Below are 16,775 nucleotides of genomic sequence, written 5' to 3'. Positions count from 1 at the left end.
CAGAACATAGCAAAATATTCTTTTTTGTGTCTTTAAAACCAATCATATTAGTTATTCCCCTGCCGAATTTAGTGCTTATTCAAATACACTATCTGCTCTCCTTGAAAAGAAATTCTGGCTCAATTTCTTTAGCGCAAAGCCCTTCCTTAGTGCCTAGATAACACAGTGTTATCTTATTCTGTAATGCTTCACCATACAAAATCTAAAACCCAAGGAAGCACGCCAAGAGACACTGGGCAAAAAGCCCTTCTGTAAAGTTTCAGCTTCCTTCTCTTAACAGTGCAGCATTTATCCCAAAAATAAATAAAACAAAGCTCTAGAGTTAGCCAAGAAGTTTCTAAAGTACTACTTTTGGTATTTATTTTAATGGGGAGAAAAAAATCCATTTTATTTCCCTTTTGTCAGACAAAATGACAGGAATGCTGTGGTGCTGTTTACTAACAAACTCCTTGTATCTTCGTCAGATCTGGATGTGAAGGGTTTCCAAAGTAAAAGCCTTTTTAGTATTTTTTGGGGGATATTTGATTCTCTGTGGGTCCTTCCTGATCCTCTGCGGGAGTCATGCAGGGCCTAAAGGACTTAATTTCTCCAGATTTGGGGGTGAGTAGAGGCAGACTTAGATTTGGACCTCCTGACACCCAAATCTTGGTGCTTGAAGGTGCACAAGAGATGCATCTTCCTCCTCCTTCTCTCCACCTGCAACCATCCTCCTCACAATGTTCTCGGTTTTATTGAAAATTTACCTTTTCCCCCTTCCAGTCTCTTTCCACTTCATTTCTCAGATTATCACTTACTCTGTCCTAAATATACTTGCATCCTCTTGTATCCAAATGCTGTTCCTTGCTGTTAACCTTGCACTTCGGAAGCAGATCCTGGGAGAGTATCGGCTGTTAGAGCATCAGATTAATCGGTCAACTTGGACTTTTTTTAAGAAGTTTATTTTATCATGCCAGCAGAGAGTCCCAAAAGACTGCTTGCTCCCAGGGATTTAGAATTATCTTAATGCTTTTGTGGTACCGACGGTGGGTTTTCCTTTGGTCAGTCAATAAGGTCAAGAGCTGAGTGTGTCTGGTTTCTGTTTGCCTGATGTCCAAGAGGTAGCCAATTAAATTTTCCAGTATCAAACATGAATTGAGTGGTAATGTCAGCTCTTGTACAAATGGCTATTAGATTACATAACGTATAAGTGGCTAAAGACGATTCATAGCAATAATGTGACCCAGTTTTGTGTTATGGCCTTTAAAAGATAATTGGGGGGTTGATTTCCTTGCCAGCTGCGTGGTAGTTAATGATCAGTGCAAAAGCCCCAAACTGAGACCAACTTCTGTTCTAAATACAGCCCGCTGTGCTGAATTTGAGAAGTTCCCACAATTAATTGTGTAACAGATCTAAAAATATGGGGAAATACGCTTTTATTGGAGACAAACGGCATATATTCAGTGTAAAACTATACTTAACCTACAAAGAAAAAATATGCAGAAATGATGTACTTGCTTCTAAAATGCACATAATTGCCTTGACCTACAGCTATAAGGCTCCTGGTTAACGCTGGCCATAAATGAATGCACTAGCACAATTTTTAAACCTATGGAATTAGCAATAGAAGCCAAAATTGTTACTTCCTCTTCAGACTGACATTTTTAGTGCAACCATTAGTTTTAAAAACATCAGGTGAGCTCTTTATCCGAGTGGTTTGTCCAGTATCGCATTTTAAAAAATTCGTTACTGGAAACAGTTGCACATGTAATAAACATCAGTTTGAAAATTCAGTTTACTGCATAAAGAATTTGGGCACATGGTTTTTCATAAAATAAGTCAATTAGAGATTTCTTTTCACAGCCTGCAGGTTTTCTTTTAGCAAAATAGCAATGATTTTCTGGGGTCTATAAAAGCATAGGCGTTAAAGCTCTAACGAACAATATGCTACAGAAAATGTGGAATTGGAGGTACCTAAGAGAGAAAGAACGTTTCAGGGTTTTTCCTTTGATTTGGGGTTTTATTATGTGCATGGCTTTTTAGTTCAATTTAAAAAAATGAATATGCAAATACCTCTTGTTCTAAAACATTTTATTTGGAAAAAAAACCAAAACAAAAACCCAAACAAACACACACAAACAAACAAAAAAACCCCCCACATAAATTCTTTCACAAGTTAATTAAAATGAAGCGGCATCCCGATGTCTCTCTTCACCAACTGCCACAGCAGAGACGTTTCAGTGGTGATATGCAACAGCTTCATAAAATGCATGGCAAACTGGGGGATGCTTTGGACAACATGTGAAGAAAACTCCGGCTGTACTCACTTGTCTATCAAGTTAGGAAAGAACAGGGATATGTGGGCCTGAATTTTGGAGTGGTGGATGCTCTCATCAGGCCATTTGGGCATGTTTTTGCCTGCCTTGAAATGGGGATGGAGCAGAAGACAATTTCAGCACCATTGCTTAAACCTTGAAGCCATCTTCCTAGCTTAAATCCAGGCAAAATTCAGGTTTTTTTCTTGGGGAGATGCCTGATCTATCATGCTTGTGCAGAGGCAAAGCTTCCTTAGTAGTCCAGGACCTACTGGAAAAGCTTTTCCAGTTTCATGGTGTGCCAGGCCTCAAACCTAATTGATGTGGACTTAAAAAAATTGGACACCAAGGAATTTCTGGCAATATAAATACTCCATTTTGTGTACCTGCAAAACTAGAAGGTCCAAATGATTTGGGCTGGGTGCACAGAAAAGCAGTTAAGTCTTTTTAAAAACCCAGTGGTGTCTCTATAAGGTTTGGTCTGCGGGAGATGATTAATGCAGCCTGGTTTGGTGGTTCTTCCATTTCGTGTGAAGCCATCATTATTTAGAATTTTTGGGCACACTTTCTGGTTTTATCCAGAAGAGCTAATCCTTGACTGTTTTGCTGCTAATGGAGCAACAGTTACAAATCCTGTGTTTATTTACTTGGAGTGGAATTTTACCAAATGTATTGATGTTAGGATTTCATTGTCTTTACGCAAATTGAGCAGATAAAGTAATAAAAAGCATATTGATTGCGGGCGCGTGCATCTCTGATGGTAAGCATAGAAGATGTAAGCCGTTCCAAATTTCTCACAGTAGATTGCTTTTAAAGAGTTGGAATGACATCAGCTGAAAGACAGCGAAATGGAGTAACCAGATAGGATCTGATTGCCATTTGTCTGTGTCCCATCATTTCTTTCACTTCTTTTTGGGTTCCCTGCAAAACATTGAGCTCGCCGATACTGATGATTCCCACTTCAAGGGATGCTCATGTGGGAGTGGGGGAAAAAGCCTTTCAAAAAAACAACCAAACAACAACAAAGCCACAAAACAAACAAACAAAAACTTTGAAGCGCTTTAAATTATTTTCTTTATAAAATAAGATTTTTCTCTTTTCCCTTGAAACATGCACTGAAAACTGCTGAATGGCGATTCTCGCATTTTCTATGTGTAAACTATTCTGTACAAGAGACCTCATGTGTAACAGTGTTGACAATCTAATCAGGAATGCTTTGTGGACCTGCAAAGTCATGGCTGAATAAAACATTTTAACAGGGAAGCAAAGCTGTAATTGCTGCAGAAGGTCATGATTCCAAATGCTGTGTTGACTGGGTGTGACTGGGATGAATCCTGATGGTCCAGAGGGAAACCCAGTTATGCCCTAACCTGTTGGCTGCTGTTCTCCCTTTCCAGTTTTCCTCTTGCGAAACATACTCATTATGTGGCAAAAGGTTGGAAGACAGCAGAAATTCTGATTGCAGTCAACAAGCTCAGCATTCTGCATGCTCAGGTCCCTGGTGTGATGCTGTTGTGTACAGCCCTGCCATTTCCCGCTATCGATTCAGTGAGCAGGAGCCTTCCCTGACCTGCTCTATAAATAACAGTCCACGTCGCATGCAAAGCCCAAAGTCCCCTTCAGATTTATTAACAAAGCAAGCAACAAAAAAATAGCATGCTGAGCCGCTCCAAGGGCTGCTCCCCAAGGAGAGCACTGCTCAGAGCTGGAGTCCTCTCTCCTCTCCATTTATCTGCAGCAGCATGATGTGCTTTGCAGAGCTACTTAACCCTTGCCAGGAAGGAACTATATCTCAAGAAGATTTGGTGTTTGCTTTTCCCTTGGCCCTCATAGCATGCATACACTAAATCATAGAATAGTTTGTGTTGGAAGGGACCTTCCAAGCTCATCCAGTCCAACCCCCTGCCATGAGCAGGGACATCTTAACCCAGATTAGGTTGCTCAGAGCCCCGTCCAGCCTGGCCTGGGATGTCTCCAGGGATGGGGCATCCACCACCTCTCTGGGCAACCTGGGCCAGTATTTTACTGGACTAAGAAATTTAAAAAATTTCTTCCTTATGTTTAGTCTTACAGCCTAAGAGCATTCTGCTGTGTAGACATCAGGAATGACAGAGAAGGAGCATCTGTGAGAGCACCATACACCATTGTGTTCTGTTGTTAGAGACAGAAAGGACAGTGGCACCCTCAGACCACTTACCAAAGGCTCTGTTGTTGCAGTCGATCCTGTATAGTTTCCCTGTGTTTGGGAACAGTATCACCGTTCCCATCCCCAGCTGCCACAGACCTCCCTCACAGTGGATCACCAGTGGTGACCATGATGGTGGAGGTGAAGGCTGTCACCTCCTTAGCCATCCCTGCCTCTGGGGTGGGCACTGTGAGCAGGTTCATACAGAAACAGCTGTCCTGACAATGGGGTGCTGTGGTGAGCTGCTCCAGAGCCTTTGCCAGCATCATGGTGGCTTGGAGTGTGTCCAGAAGGCAATTGGCACTTTGTGCAGAGCACAGGCTGTGGCCTTTCCTCTTGGGAAGTGACTTGTGTGAAAAGGGAGCAGCTGTGTCATGCACCAGCTTTAATCTCTTGGTGGTTTTCCAAAGTGCAGCCTATTCTGGGATTTTAACCTGGTGTAATGGCTGAGCCCAGCTCTCAGAGGAAGAGAAACAAGGGTTTGGCAAGCTGAGGAGGGTAAAGGAGCATTTCTCACCAACTTTTCTTCCTCCTGCTGTTTGAGGGATCCAATCGTAGAGTCAGATCTGTGGGGAGACTGTCGCTGGGAAGCAACAGGCCAGCACCTGAGGTCAGTGTTGTGAGGTAACAAAGCTTTGTTCCTCAGAGCAGAACTCCCTGTGACCAGGCACGCCCCATGCTCGCCCAGACTTTGGTGACAGCAGCTGATAGGCGTCCAGGCAGCGAGACTGAGAGAAAAGACCTCTGAGTGTGTTGAGAAGACATAATGACCTGAATGACAGCAGCCAAATCCTCTCCCCAAGCAAACGTGATTCACAGGAGTTCACAACATGGAAGCTGCAGGACTAGAGGAACAGAAAAGCGGTCTCTTAGATCTGCTCGGTGCTCCTCAAAAGGGAGGCCGCCATGCTGTGATTCTCCAACCAGCCTTACAAAGACCCAGGCAAGGTGTCCTTGCCAGTCTGCGTGCTGGAAGGGTGCTGACAGCTGTGTTTGCTGTCGTCATCCCTCAAGGAAATTGTCCGTCTTCGCTCCTCACGCTTGCAGGTTTTCATAATTGATTTTGAACTATGGTTGAAGCACTGGAATCCAGATTTGGCACCGTTTCCCAGCTCTGCCACAGCTTCCTCAGGCAACCTTGGGTGAAGCAGGTAATATTTTCCTGCCGCTGTTCCCAGATAAGAACTCATCAATCTTTAATTTTGTTTGTTTAGCTTTGAGAGAACAGTCTTTTCTCACATTAGCAGTGGACCACTGGCTATTTCTGCTCCGTCCCTGGGGTATTGCTGTAGGATAAGGACCATCAAAATGAACAGGACATTTCCTCACATGGTATCTTTGCCATTGTGCAATCACATCCACAGTGGAAATGCTGTCGTTGGCTTGTTAATCTGCAGTTTTGACCAAGTTTTGGATCCCAGTGTGCAGAGCAGTCTCATTTGAAAAAGCAGCTTTGCAGCATCTATGAGGCTAGCGTTTAAAATAGGATTAAGAGGAACAAGACCAGGTATGTCCATGAGAAAGCCAGCTTTCTTTATGGCAAAACCCAATGTTTTAGGTATTTTTACATTTCATCTGGTTGTTTATATTATTTTTCTAACTTTGAGCGAGTGTAAATAAAATGCTTTTTACTTCTGAAGGTCTTTACTTAAGAGAATCAGCATGATAAGTTGGGAATATGTATATAGTTTTTAAATTAGCATTTTTTCCCCTGCACGAGAGTCGTGAAGTGACTTCATCTCTTTTCTGTAGGATAATATTAAAATACCTATTTAGGTGGTTGGGTTTTTTTGTAACTTTTACGCATAGTTACACAGGCTCCACTCCCCAAAAAAATGCTTAGAGAGGATAAGAGGAGATTTTAACATGCTCTTGCTGTTTGGATGCTTTTTTCTGGCTCCCATCGTCTTTCAGGAAGGAATGATCCATGTTTAGCAAATGGAGGTTTATTGTGGGACATCCAGATGCCTGAAGAGCTCTGACGTACTGGACTTGTCATCTCAGTTTTTCATGGAACATATTTCTCCTGTCCTTGTGTTCATGCACTGCTGTGCATATGTCAAACACAGTTTCATTTCGCTTAATTCACTACAGATTGTGCCGCAAGCACCTGGTCCAGTTATCCTCTGACTTTGTTGCGTGACTTGGAGAAAACTGTAAAATCTCTGTGGTTTTTTTTTTCTTCTTTTTTTTTCCCTTTTTCCAACCTGAAAACTAGATTAATAATATTCCTGGAGAGTTTCTGAGCTGAGAATTGCTGTAAACTAATGGACAGTGGATTAAACACCTGGCCAGCTGTGCCAGGTCACCGATCCTCGCTCTGCTGGGGCTTCAAGGCGTTAGCATTTGTGTTTGCTGTAAAATGAAGATATTACTTGCTTGAGTGCAGTTTGGGGGGGGTAGCTGTGTAGTACCTACTCTTGGCATTGAGCAGGGAGTCCAGAAGCCGTCAGGCAAAGGTGTATTTTGCAAACTGGCAGAGAGATCCACTACAAGAGCTGGAGGCCAGAAAGCAGGTTGCTTCCAGCTTGCATTTCTTGCCTGTTGGCTGGGACGAGAACAATGCCGTGGTCTTGCCCAAAAGGTTCCATTAAAACCTGGGCATCTGCTGGGGTTATGAACTGCTGGGCAGCTTGGCTCAGCAGCAGGGGTTCCTGTAAATCAGATCTGTCTTTACCTATAGATTTCGCAGCTGTCACAGGGAATGTTGTCTTTGCTGCACAGCTGTGGGGGCGGCAGAAACACTGGCTGGAGGAGATGATCATGTAAGGAGAGCACGAGAAAGCGTGGGTTGCTTTGGGCTCTTCCGGATGGGCTTTCATGCCAGAGGGATGTGGGGATTTTTGCGGGGATAGGAATGGCTTTTCTTCATTGCAATGTGTCCTGAAATGCCACATGAAGCGGCATTTCTGTGCTAGTTTTGCGTTCCTTTCCCATGGTGCATCTCAAGCGCATGTGTTGAAATCATGACTCAAAAAAACGGTCTGGATGCTGGAGCCAACAGTGAGATCCTTTGCGGGGAGCTTGGGGTCATCAAAACCCATGTGCATGCCGAAGGTCAGGATGGCCTGGCTTCTGCTTCCTCCTCCTTCTCCCATGTCAGCTGTGTCTCCAGCCATCTGCCTTTTTGCCTGTCCCCGTTTGTGTGTGACAACCTGAACAGGCAGCAGCAGCTGCTGGGAGCCCTGGGCACCCCCTCCTTTTGCTTTCAGAGAAGGGCAGGCTCTCAGCCAAAGTTACACAATGCTTCCATCCTTTCTCTGTGTTTCGGGCCACACACACAATCTGCTGTTATTAAGAACGTTGGTGTTGGACCAAGTTATGGGCCTTGTCTTTCTGAAACTGCTGAGTACCTGCCCTCTTGAAATCAGAGCCCTTTAAGGAAGTGTTTTAAAAATAGGTTGGTCTTATGCTAATTTTCACTAACGATCCGAGGGCTGGAACAGCTCTGCTGTGAGTACAGGCTGAGAGAGTTGGGGTTGTTCAGCCGGGAGTAGAGAAGGCTCCAGGGAGACCTTATTGTGGCCTTTCTGTGCTTAAGATGAGCCTGTAAAAAAGATGGGGACAGACTTTTTAGCCTGGCCTGTTGTGATACAACAAGAGGTGATGGTTTTAAACTAAAAGAGGAAAAATTCAGGGTGGACGTGAGGAAGAAATTTTTGACCCTGAGGGTGGTGAGACACTGGCTCAGGCTGCCCAGAGAGGTGGTGGATGCCCCATCCCTGGAGACATCCCAGGCCAGGCTGGACAGCAACCTGATGTGGATGAAGAGGTCCCTGCTCATGGCAGGGGTTGGACTGGATGAGCTTGGAAGGTCCCTTCAACCTAAACTATTCTATGATTCTGTGATTCTAATGTCTTTAGAGCCCACCTCAGTCAATCTAGGTAGAGCCATCATGGGGACTTTCTTCTTGCTTCTTCTATTGTGCACATTAGCTCATTGGGAACATGGTAATGCACTGAAAGTTTAAATTTTTGTTGTAAAATATCATGCCACACAAACTCCTTCTAGCCAGCCTTAGGTCACCTAATTGTGCTTATTTTTGGTCTAGCTCTTCTCAAAAGCCCAGCTCCTATGCTTCCCACCAACTCCCCATGGACCTCTCAGGGTCCCTCTTAGCCCTCTTTCCTGTTTTCAGATTACTAAAAGTTGGACTGAAAACTGAACGTGCCCTTAATTCTTTTTCCACTTTGAAGGTAGCAAGAAAAATAAGTGTTGGTATACATAAAGGCTAAGCCTTAGCAAAGCAGACAGATGTATTGAATTACCTCATAGCTAAAAGAAGTGTGTTTCATTGTAACATAATTTTTTTTTACCTTAGCAAGATTTTTTTTTTTAAAGTTATTGATGCCATGTTGAAAATGCTGCCTTGGCCATGAAATAGAGAGAGGGCACCACACACTGACCACTCCAATAATGTGCACCAGTAACTACTGTGCAAAAGCTCAAGGATCCTGATTTTTGACTATAATTTATTAGAAGTTAAGCTGTAGCAAAAGCACAGAAAAGATTTCTCTGAGCCTTCATAAATTCATGTGCTTTAAATTAGAAATAAAATAGTCCCTGTTTTATTAATGGCAAAAATGGTAGGTCATACTCATGGCTAATATTCACTGCAAATAGTACCAAATTTCTACGTATTCACCGCATATATTTTATTGCTGTAACTTGTGGCTCTCCCAGGCAGGATAATATTTTTACTCCGCTGAATATACCTGTGCAAGTTAAAGGTCTCACATGTATTCTTTTAAAGTGACAGTTCATTCCAGCTAGGTCCTTGCTTAATATCAGTACTTATTCATTAAAAAATAAGTATGAAATGTAATGTCATCCTTCTTAGTCCCAGGTTTGAACAGCAAGGAGCCATATCCTAAAACCTATAAAGTGTTTTCTATTCATATTTGGGCTCAAATCGCTTCTTCAGAGCTTTTTGGGAGCATGCCTCAAAGCGCAATCTCTGCCAGTGCCTTTGTGTTGCACATGTGAGTGTACGTGTGTGTGACACACACTTGAGATAATTATTTAAATCTTAAGACGTTGGAAGTCAGTCCTCTGCATACGAGTGCGCATATGTGCACACACACACAGCGCTCTTGGGCTAATTACTTAAACCTAAAAATGCTAAAAGTCACGCCTTGATTCTATTTTTTTCCCCCTTCTTTTTTTTCTTTTTTTAAATAGCAGATGTTGTTAAAATGTACACCAGATTGTAAAGTCTTGTTCCAAAGGATGGATTCCTGTCTCTGCTTGCTCTCCAAAGGGCTTGTGGTCAAATCCCACCTCTCCAGCTGTTTTCAGGTGTCCCCTGACTTGGAGCAGAGAAAACAAGTGTGCCAGTTTATTGTTTGGTTTTGTGGAAATATGATTTTAATAGGCATTTTCTCCAGCATCCAGTTGGAGACACTTAAGAACAAGAGGCAGTTGATGCAAACCCCGTCCTTCTGGGTTTCTCAGTACCTAACAAGAGGTGGTGTTTTACCTACCGAAGTGTTATTAAAGGAAACCCAACCATGACAGCCGGTGTCAGTGATGTGCCTTGCAATCCAATGAGAAATATGGTAGATACTCCAAGCCGTGAGATAACTGCCAAGGCTTATTGCAAAGAGCTTTGCGAAAAAATGCTTTCTCTGAAGAGCGTCAGATTTCACTCACTTCTCACAGCACAGACATGCCTTGGCAATCACAATTAGCCTCATTTGGGCCTGTGGAATCCATTATTTTATAGCTTGTCTCCTAGCTGGCAGGATGACAAACAGTTTATACCTCTTTGGAGAGAAATCTGACCGAAAGACACAGAGCTTTAATTCAGCGTTCTCCCACCTAAGCCGTTTTCCCTTCCCCTTTGTTGCTCAAGGCAAAGACACCTCATGTTGGCCTTGGTGGCTCTGTCAGGCTCTTGACATCTCAAATTTATCTCACGCCTGGATGAGGACAAATCTTTAATGAACTTCAGGCTTTTGTTCCTTTTCAAGTCAGGCAAGGAGGGTTTATGATTCATCTGGCAAGGAAGATATAAGGAGCTATATGCAAATACTAATTAATTAGCTACATTTGCCTAGTTGCCAAGTGATCTTCCCGTGCGTTCGACATCCCAGGAGGAGGAAGAAGTGGGGTGGTTATCCGGGTCTGTTTGATCACAGAATGGTTTGTGTTGGAAGGGACCTTCCAAGCTCATCCAGTCCAACCCCCTGCCATGAGCAGGGACATCTTAACCCAGATCAGGTTGCTCAGAGCCCCGTCCAGCCTGGCCTGGGATGTCTCTAGGGATGGGGCATCCACCACCTCTCTGGGCAACCTGGGCCAGTGTCTCACCACCCTCAGGGTCAAAAATTTCCTTTTTTTTCTTTTTTTTTTTACTATAGGAGAGTGATGTCCAGGTGGCTGATTCTGCTATAATTTAATGGCAGCTCACTCGTCTGCTGTTGTGCTGGAAACAATAAGAGGCCACTTGCCAATGAAAGTTTGGCTGAATGACTTGTAGCCATAACTGAATTTCACACAGCACTTGTATGGTCTTTTCACACCTCCCCCCCCCGCCGCTTCCGCTATCTCATCTTGCTGCTTCTTTTTAATTGCCAAATTTAAAAGGAAAATCCTGGTGCACAACAAGAGAGCTACAGCAAATTAAGAAGTTTTTTCTGGGTTTTTTTATAAAGGGGTGACAACAGGCGGTGTGTGACTGGCCGTAGGGTGACAGTCATCTATATGTATCATATAACAATACCTGCTGCTTCTTTTAATTTATTTTTCTTTTCCAATGCAGTATATTTCAGGACTCATTAAACCTTAACTGAATTACCTTTACTCAAGCAAAAAAATATTTACCTCTTGGATAATATATTTAGAAGAGCAGCACCATCACGTTTGGTATCTGCTGAAGCTGATGAAGCATCTGTGACTTCAAGGCAGCCAGTTGCTGTGACTGCCACCTAGAATAATAACGAAAGGGGCAAAGAAAGAATAGAAATTATTCAGGGAATTTAGGGAAATCCAAATGTTTGCAAAATCATTGATCTGTGCTCTGCACAACAGCGTCAGCTGTTGCAGGGCCAGGCGTGTAGCAGGGTTGTTTTGTTTTTTCTATTCCCCCTTTAACAAAATATTTAAAGGAATTTTTTTTTTTCCTGCGCTTTGGTATCTAAAATGAGGAAATGAAATCATAATACTTAAGCTCCCAGAAAATTTGCCTCAAGGGGCCAGTGCCATGGAAAATAATTTATTTCTTGGGTTTGAAGGAGAGTCCATGTGAGGGCTCGGAGCTCTGGTGCCTGTCACTCATTTTACAGAAGGCTAACAAAAAGATGGCTTTCTCCCAAAAAAAGTCTGAAATTTGATCTATAACACACAAGGCAATTTTTCAGGAAACAGTAACTTTTTTCATCTCGTGGAAACCTCTAGTGGACAAGAGTTAATGTATATTAATGGTTTCCTGGGTCCTGATGGCTGTAAGTTACACTGACGGGTGTTTTAACGTTAGTAATCCTTAGTATTATTTTAGCGAACATCTATAAAATTTAGTTATTATGTATTAAAAAGCAGACTGAAAGCACTGACATTTATGGAAGCTCAAATTAATGGTTTGAAAGGTTTCACAAATTTATCAGATGAATAGAAATCTAAGGAAAAAAAAATCCACTTAGGAAACACGACAGCTTTGATTTCTACAAATCTATAGATACCATATTTAAGGATGTAATTTAGGTTGTGGTTTGTGAAAGTGTTTATGGATTATTGACATTTCTAATCTTCGTAATTCACAGAGAAATTAATTAGGAGGGGATAATTTTGGGAACGTGTTACGTGAAGCCATTGTAACACAGGGTACTTGTAGAGTACCTTCGTTTGCTGAAGCCTGGGTATTATATGAAAAATGTAATTTTGAAACAGAGCAAGTGAGATTATTCCTCCCTGTTATTAAATAAAGGATTAGCACTTCATTTGCTGTAAAAGGCAAGCATTTCTCCTGTGCAATAAACTAAGATTTTTTTTTTTCACAGCGTTACGGAGAGGAAAATAATGTGTGCGCACAGGTACACAGAGTCAAGAAGAGTGAAGTGCTCTGTTTACCGAAACCTTAAATTTTATCGGAAATATAAATAATGGTACAAGCAAAGTGGGCCCCACCATTGCAATCAGTTAAACCTAAACAAGCTTTAAAACTTAGCTTGCAGTGTAGTTTTGGTCTAGGGGAGAACTGGCAACAGAGAGGCTCAAAGTTGTGTGTGATTCTTTCATGATAGAAATCAGTAGCTGTGAGAGAGCTAATTGCTAAGAATAATTTCTTCATTCATCTGGCTGGAGAACATAAGTCTGAGCCCTTTGTATTCAAGTTGCTCTTGGACTGCAAAGCCAGGTGAGGTTAATGGGGTCTGTTCACCATTTATAATAAACGCGTGTATGTGCTTGTTATTGGTACCTGTGACAACGTCCTTGGTAAAGCAGTGGAAGGGCATAAAGCTCAATTTACTTATTGTACCTTTCCAAAGGAAGCTGATACCGTTCCAGCTCTGAAAAGGAGGGGGAATGATTTCTGGAAAACCTGTCATGTTGAGGGCAAAATAAAAAAATCTAAATTTAAAATCATAGTAAAATAGTATGAGGTGGCAAAAACGGAAAGGCAGCAACAAAATGTATTGAATTTGCAAAATAATCTTGGAACACCTAATTCTTCCATTCTCTCTGCTTGCTCCTGAGCCAAGACCCAAAGGGGCCTCCCATGTTGTGTGTTAAAAATTCTCACATTAAAAACTTGTAAAACAAGTGGTTGGCTGGGGCTAATGGCACTGGAGCTACGCTCTGGCTGGGATGGCTTGATGCAGACGTTGGGGACAGAAATGGATCCCCATGTCTTCTGTAACGAGGACAGTTGCAATGAAGGGCCTGAGCCCAAAGGCCACGATATTGCCGTTGTTCTTCCTTTGCCTAGAGGCAGAATGTCATCCGACCTTCTGCTGGCTCCAGCAGAAGCTTCTCTATTCCTGCTTTACAGTATTGCACAGTTTGAGTACATTACAAAAGCTTTTGCTCGTTTGGATATGCGAATTACTACCTTCTGCATTGCCAGTATACCATCAGCCAGAAGAATCGGTGTGAAGCCACACATCTGGGGATCTGTCCTCTTGCTTTTGCCAGGGATATTTAATCTTTTTCTGAACACCTTATTTAACTGTGGCCAGCCACAGCCTGGGATGGGGAGACTTGTCGCTGTGCGGGTGTCTCCGGGTGCTGGATCCGGTGCCTTTTCATCTTGAGGGCAAAACCAGGTCCTTGCGCTGAAATGTGTCGTCTCTGTTCTAGTGAAAACGTTTGTCTTTAACCTCAACCTGTTAGAAGGTAGGAAGGAACCTGAATCAAAGCCCAGGTAAAAAGTAAAATTTTTTTTAAAAATTGGAAACATTCACTATGGGAGCTGCAAAAAGTGCAGCTCCACGTATCCAGCCAATGCATTTGCAGCCTTACCCTGCAATCATTCTTCTGTTAAATCTGCACTTTCCCATCCAGATGAATGAGACTTTTGAACATGAAGGGGTTTGCAGTCCCAGTGCCGGGGGACGGTCGTTTGGCAAGTGTCTGGGGCTGGAAGGGGCCGCAGTGAACTCCGGGCAAGGAAAACCAAAGCATGCATGCATACCTTTGCATTCCTGTCTTGCTTCTCTGAACAGAGATCTCTGAGCTGTCAAAACCATAACCATTTTGCTGGCAAGTCCTCGCTTCTCTCTTGGTGATATTTTATGGGACCTGTCTTCTCCTACAGCTTCGGGCAAGAGGCCCCACAGAACTAGCAAAGCCGCAGGCTGGGTGTGCCGAAGGTGTTTGGGGCACTGGAAGGAGAAGGGGTCAGTGCCTTGACTGCGGAGTGCATTGGGACAAGGGTCCCCAAAGCCTATGGCAGGAGGTCATTAGCTACAAAAACAGGTCCTGAGTGATTACCAATTAATAAGTGCATTGCGTTGATTTCTCGCTGCAAGGGGCTTTGTCCAAAGGGATGCAGTGTTATTATGCTTGGTGAATAATTCACAGAAAAATATCCAGTGAGTTGTGGGGTTGGGCTTTTTAAATAGCACTTAGATGTTTGTAACTCGTTAACACTGAAAATCTTCAGGCTCGCATAAATAGTACAAGTATTACAATATTTTAAAAGTTTTTTTCCACGTCCTACTTGTTTCTCCGAGACATAGGACAGGACTTCGTGAACATCCGCCGATGTGCTTCATTTGACACTCCTAAGTTCTCTATTCATGTCACAAGGGACTATTCTCCTGCTTAAAGCAGGAATCTCTGTCTTACAGGATTTGGGCAAAATATGTGAAGATATTTGTTTTATAGGAGCTTTTATTCTATACATAAATCTAGATCAGTCATATTTCAGTGTATGGGTATTTCATTTTACTCTATGAAACTAGTCCAAGGCTGCTGCTGCTGAGGTATATCTGAAGTGTTGGTTTTGTTGGTGTGTTTTTTCTTTCTCCTTAAAGATTTTTGTAAAGTTAAAATTTATCTGTATTTTGTTCAGCTTGTCTGTGTATTATCCAGTGTATATCAGAGGAAGAGTTTTTTATATATATATGTAAAATGTTCACATACTATAGTAGTAACTGAAGTAAATTAATAAAGCTTCTTTTTCATATGAAAGAGGTAAAGAAAAGTACCTGGCCAATACAGTACCATTAATCTATTCTCTTTTCTCCTTTCTCTCTTTACCTCTCTCTCTACAATAGAAGTGGAACAAAAAGGTAATTAAATACCTTTCGAATTATATATATATTACTTATGTATAGGCTAAGTTATTTAACAGTTTAATGTTTTAGTTGAAATACTTTGTCATTAATTCTCACTACTTTTTTGTTAAAGCTTATGTAGTATCTCTGCTGCTCAACTTCACCAGATAACTCATTTTTTCTGAAGTTTTTACCAATGCCACTTTTTTCATTACATTTCTGTTCAAAGGTTTAGGTAACTCACTCTTCTTCTGCCCCAAAGATTTTGGCAAGCGTACATACATATGTACGTGCATAAGTATATCTAATTATGCCATAAAAGCCTCTTGGAAACGACACCCCTTTATCAGCAACTCAGGGTGGTTACTCAGACTCCAGTAAGCAATAGACTTTTACACCAGCTGCTAAATCTGATTTTCCTCCTGTCTTGCTCTCCAGAGGATATTTCCAATTCCTGCATTTTCACAAATAATCGGAGTGTGAGCCCTGGGATCAGCGGTGGGTGCTGGAACACCTCTTTGCCGCTGCCCATCCCACGCTCATGGTCATTGTGCTCTCCACCGAGATGGACCCGGCAAATAAATGACACTATTCCCAGCTCAGGAGGGCCGAGCGAGCGGGTTTTGCCCCGCAGCATCCCTCCGTTTGCCATCCAGCCGGCCGGGCCCTTGGCACTGGCATTCCTGGGCACATCCCGGCCCCTCTCGGTCACCTCAAAGTCTGAGCAGCAAAGCTCCCTGGTTAGTCCCACCACTCCTCTGTGCTGCTCTGATGTAACAATTGAAGGTATATGGTTTCAAGTTTGAATTTACTACTATATTTAACAGGACATTTTTTTTAACTGATTAAAATCTATACCTTGGGTTCCTCTCCAGTGAACTTGATTCTTTTCCTTCTTTCCTTCCTTCCTTCCTTCCTTCTTTCCTTCCTTCCTTTTCCTTTCAGCATCCATACGTCATTTGTTGTTAATTGTGTGGACTGCATGTTCTGTGTGTCCTGTAGCAGCTTCAAAAGCCTCATTTCTAGTTATACTACAAGTCTGTAGATGGATGTTCCCCCCCCCCAGCTCCCTTTGCTTTAAACACTCTTCGGAGTTGCTGAGGGATTCGCCTCTGCTTTGCTATTGGTACCTTTTAAATATTTAATATCACTTGGGCTGTAAGGTTGGGAATTTCTTTCTCTTATTTCCATTTCTAGGCCACTCTTCTGTGGGCTGTTCAAATAAATATGTGGATCAATTCCCCAGGAGTTTACCCCTTCACCTAGTAGGTACAGATACACTGCAAAATATAATCTGGAAATACAAACCCAGAAATCCTTTGGGGGCACATATTCATTGCAGAGTTTTCAAAGGCGAGTGGTCCAAGTAAGTACACCTGTAAAAATAGATTTGAAAAGCAATAAGAAAATGAGTCGCAGTTGATAGAAAAAAGCAGAAAAAAAAAAATACATCAATTTGGTGGGGCAGATCTTGTTCTAGAGATGAGGCCGGGGGAAGGCTGGTCTCCACAACAAGGCGTCGCTCGTGGATTTCCTCTGGCCTCAAATGTCTTCTATTGCAGAACTAGAAACTGTTGAGG

General features: G+C 42.5%; 1 protein-coding gene across 2 annotated transcripts in view; it reads left to right on the top strand.

Annotated features, from left to right (window-relative positions):
* ADGRL3 (adhesion G protein-coupled receptor L3) overlaps window positions 1-16,775 on the top strand; it is a 220,569-nt gene that overhangs the window by 89,159 nt on the left and 114,635 nt on the right. The gene's annotated exons all lie outside the window — the stretch shown is intronic.

This window comes from Caloenas nicobarica, chromosome 4 (assembly GCF_036013445.1).
Source record: "Caloenas nicobarica isolate bCalNic1 chromosome 4, bCalNic1.hap1, whole genome shotgun sequence".
NCBI classification, from domain to species: domain Eukaryota; kingdom Metazoa; phylum Chordata; class Aves; order Columbiformes; family Columbidae; genus Caloenas; species Caloenas nicobarica.
This window is presented reverse-complemented; position numbering and strand designations above follow the sequence as displayed.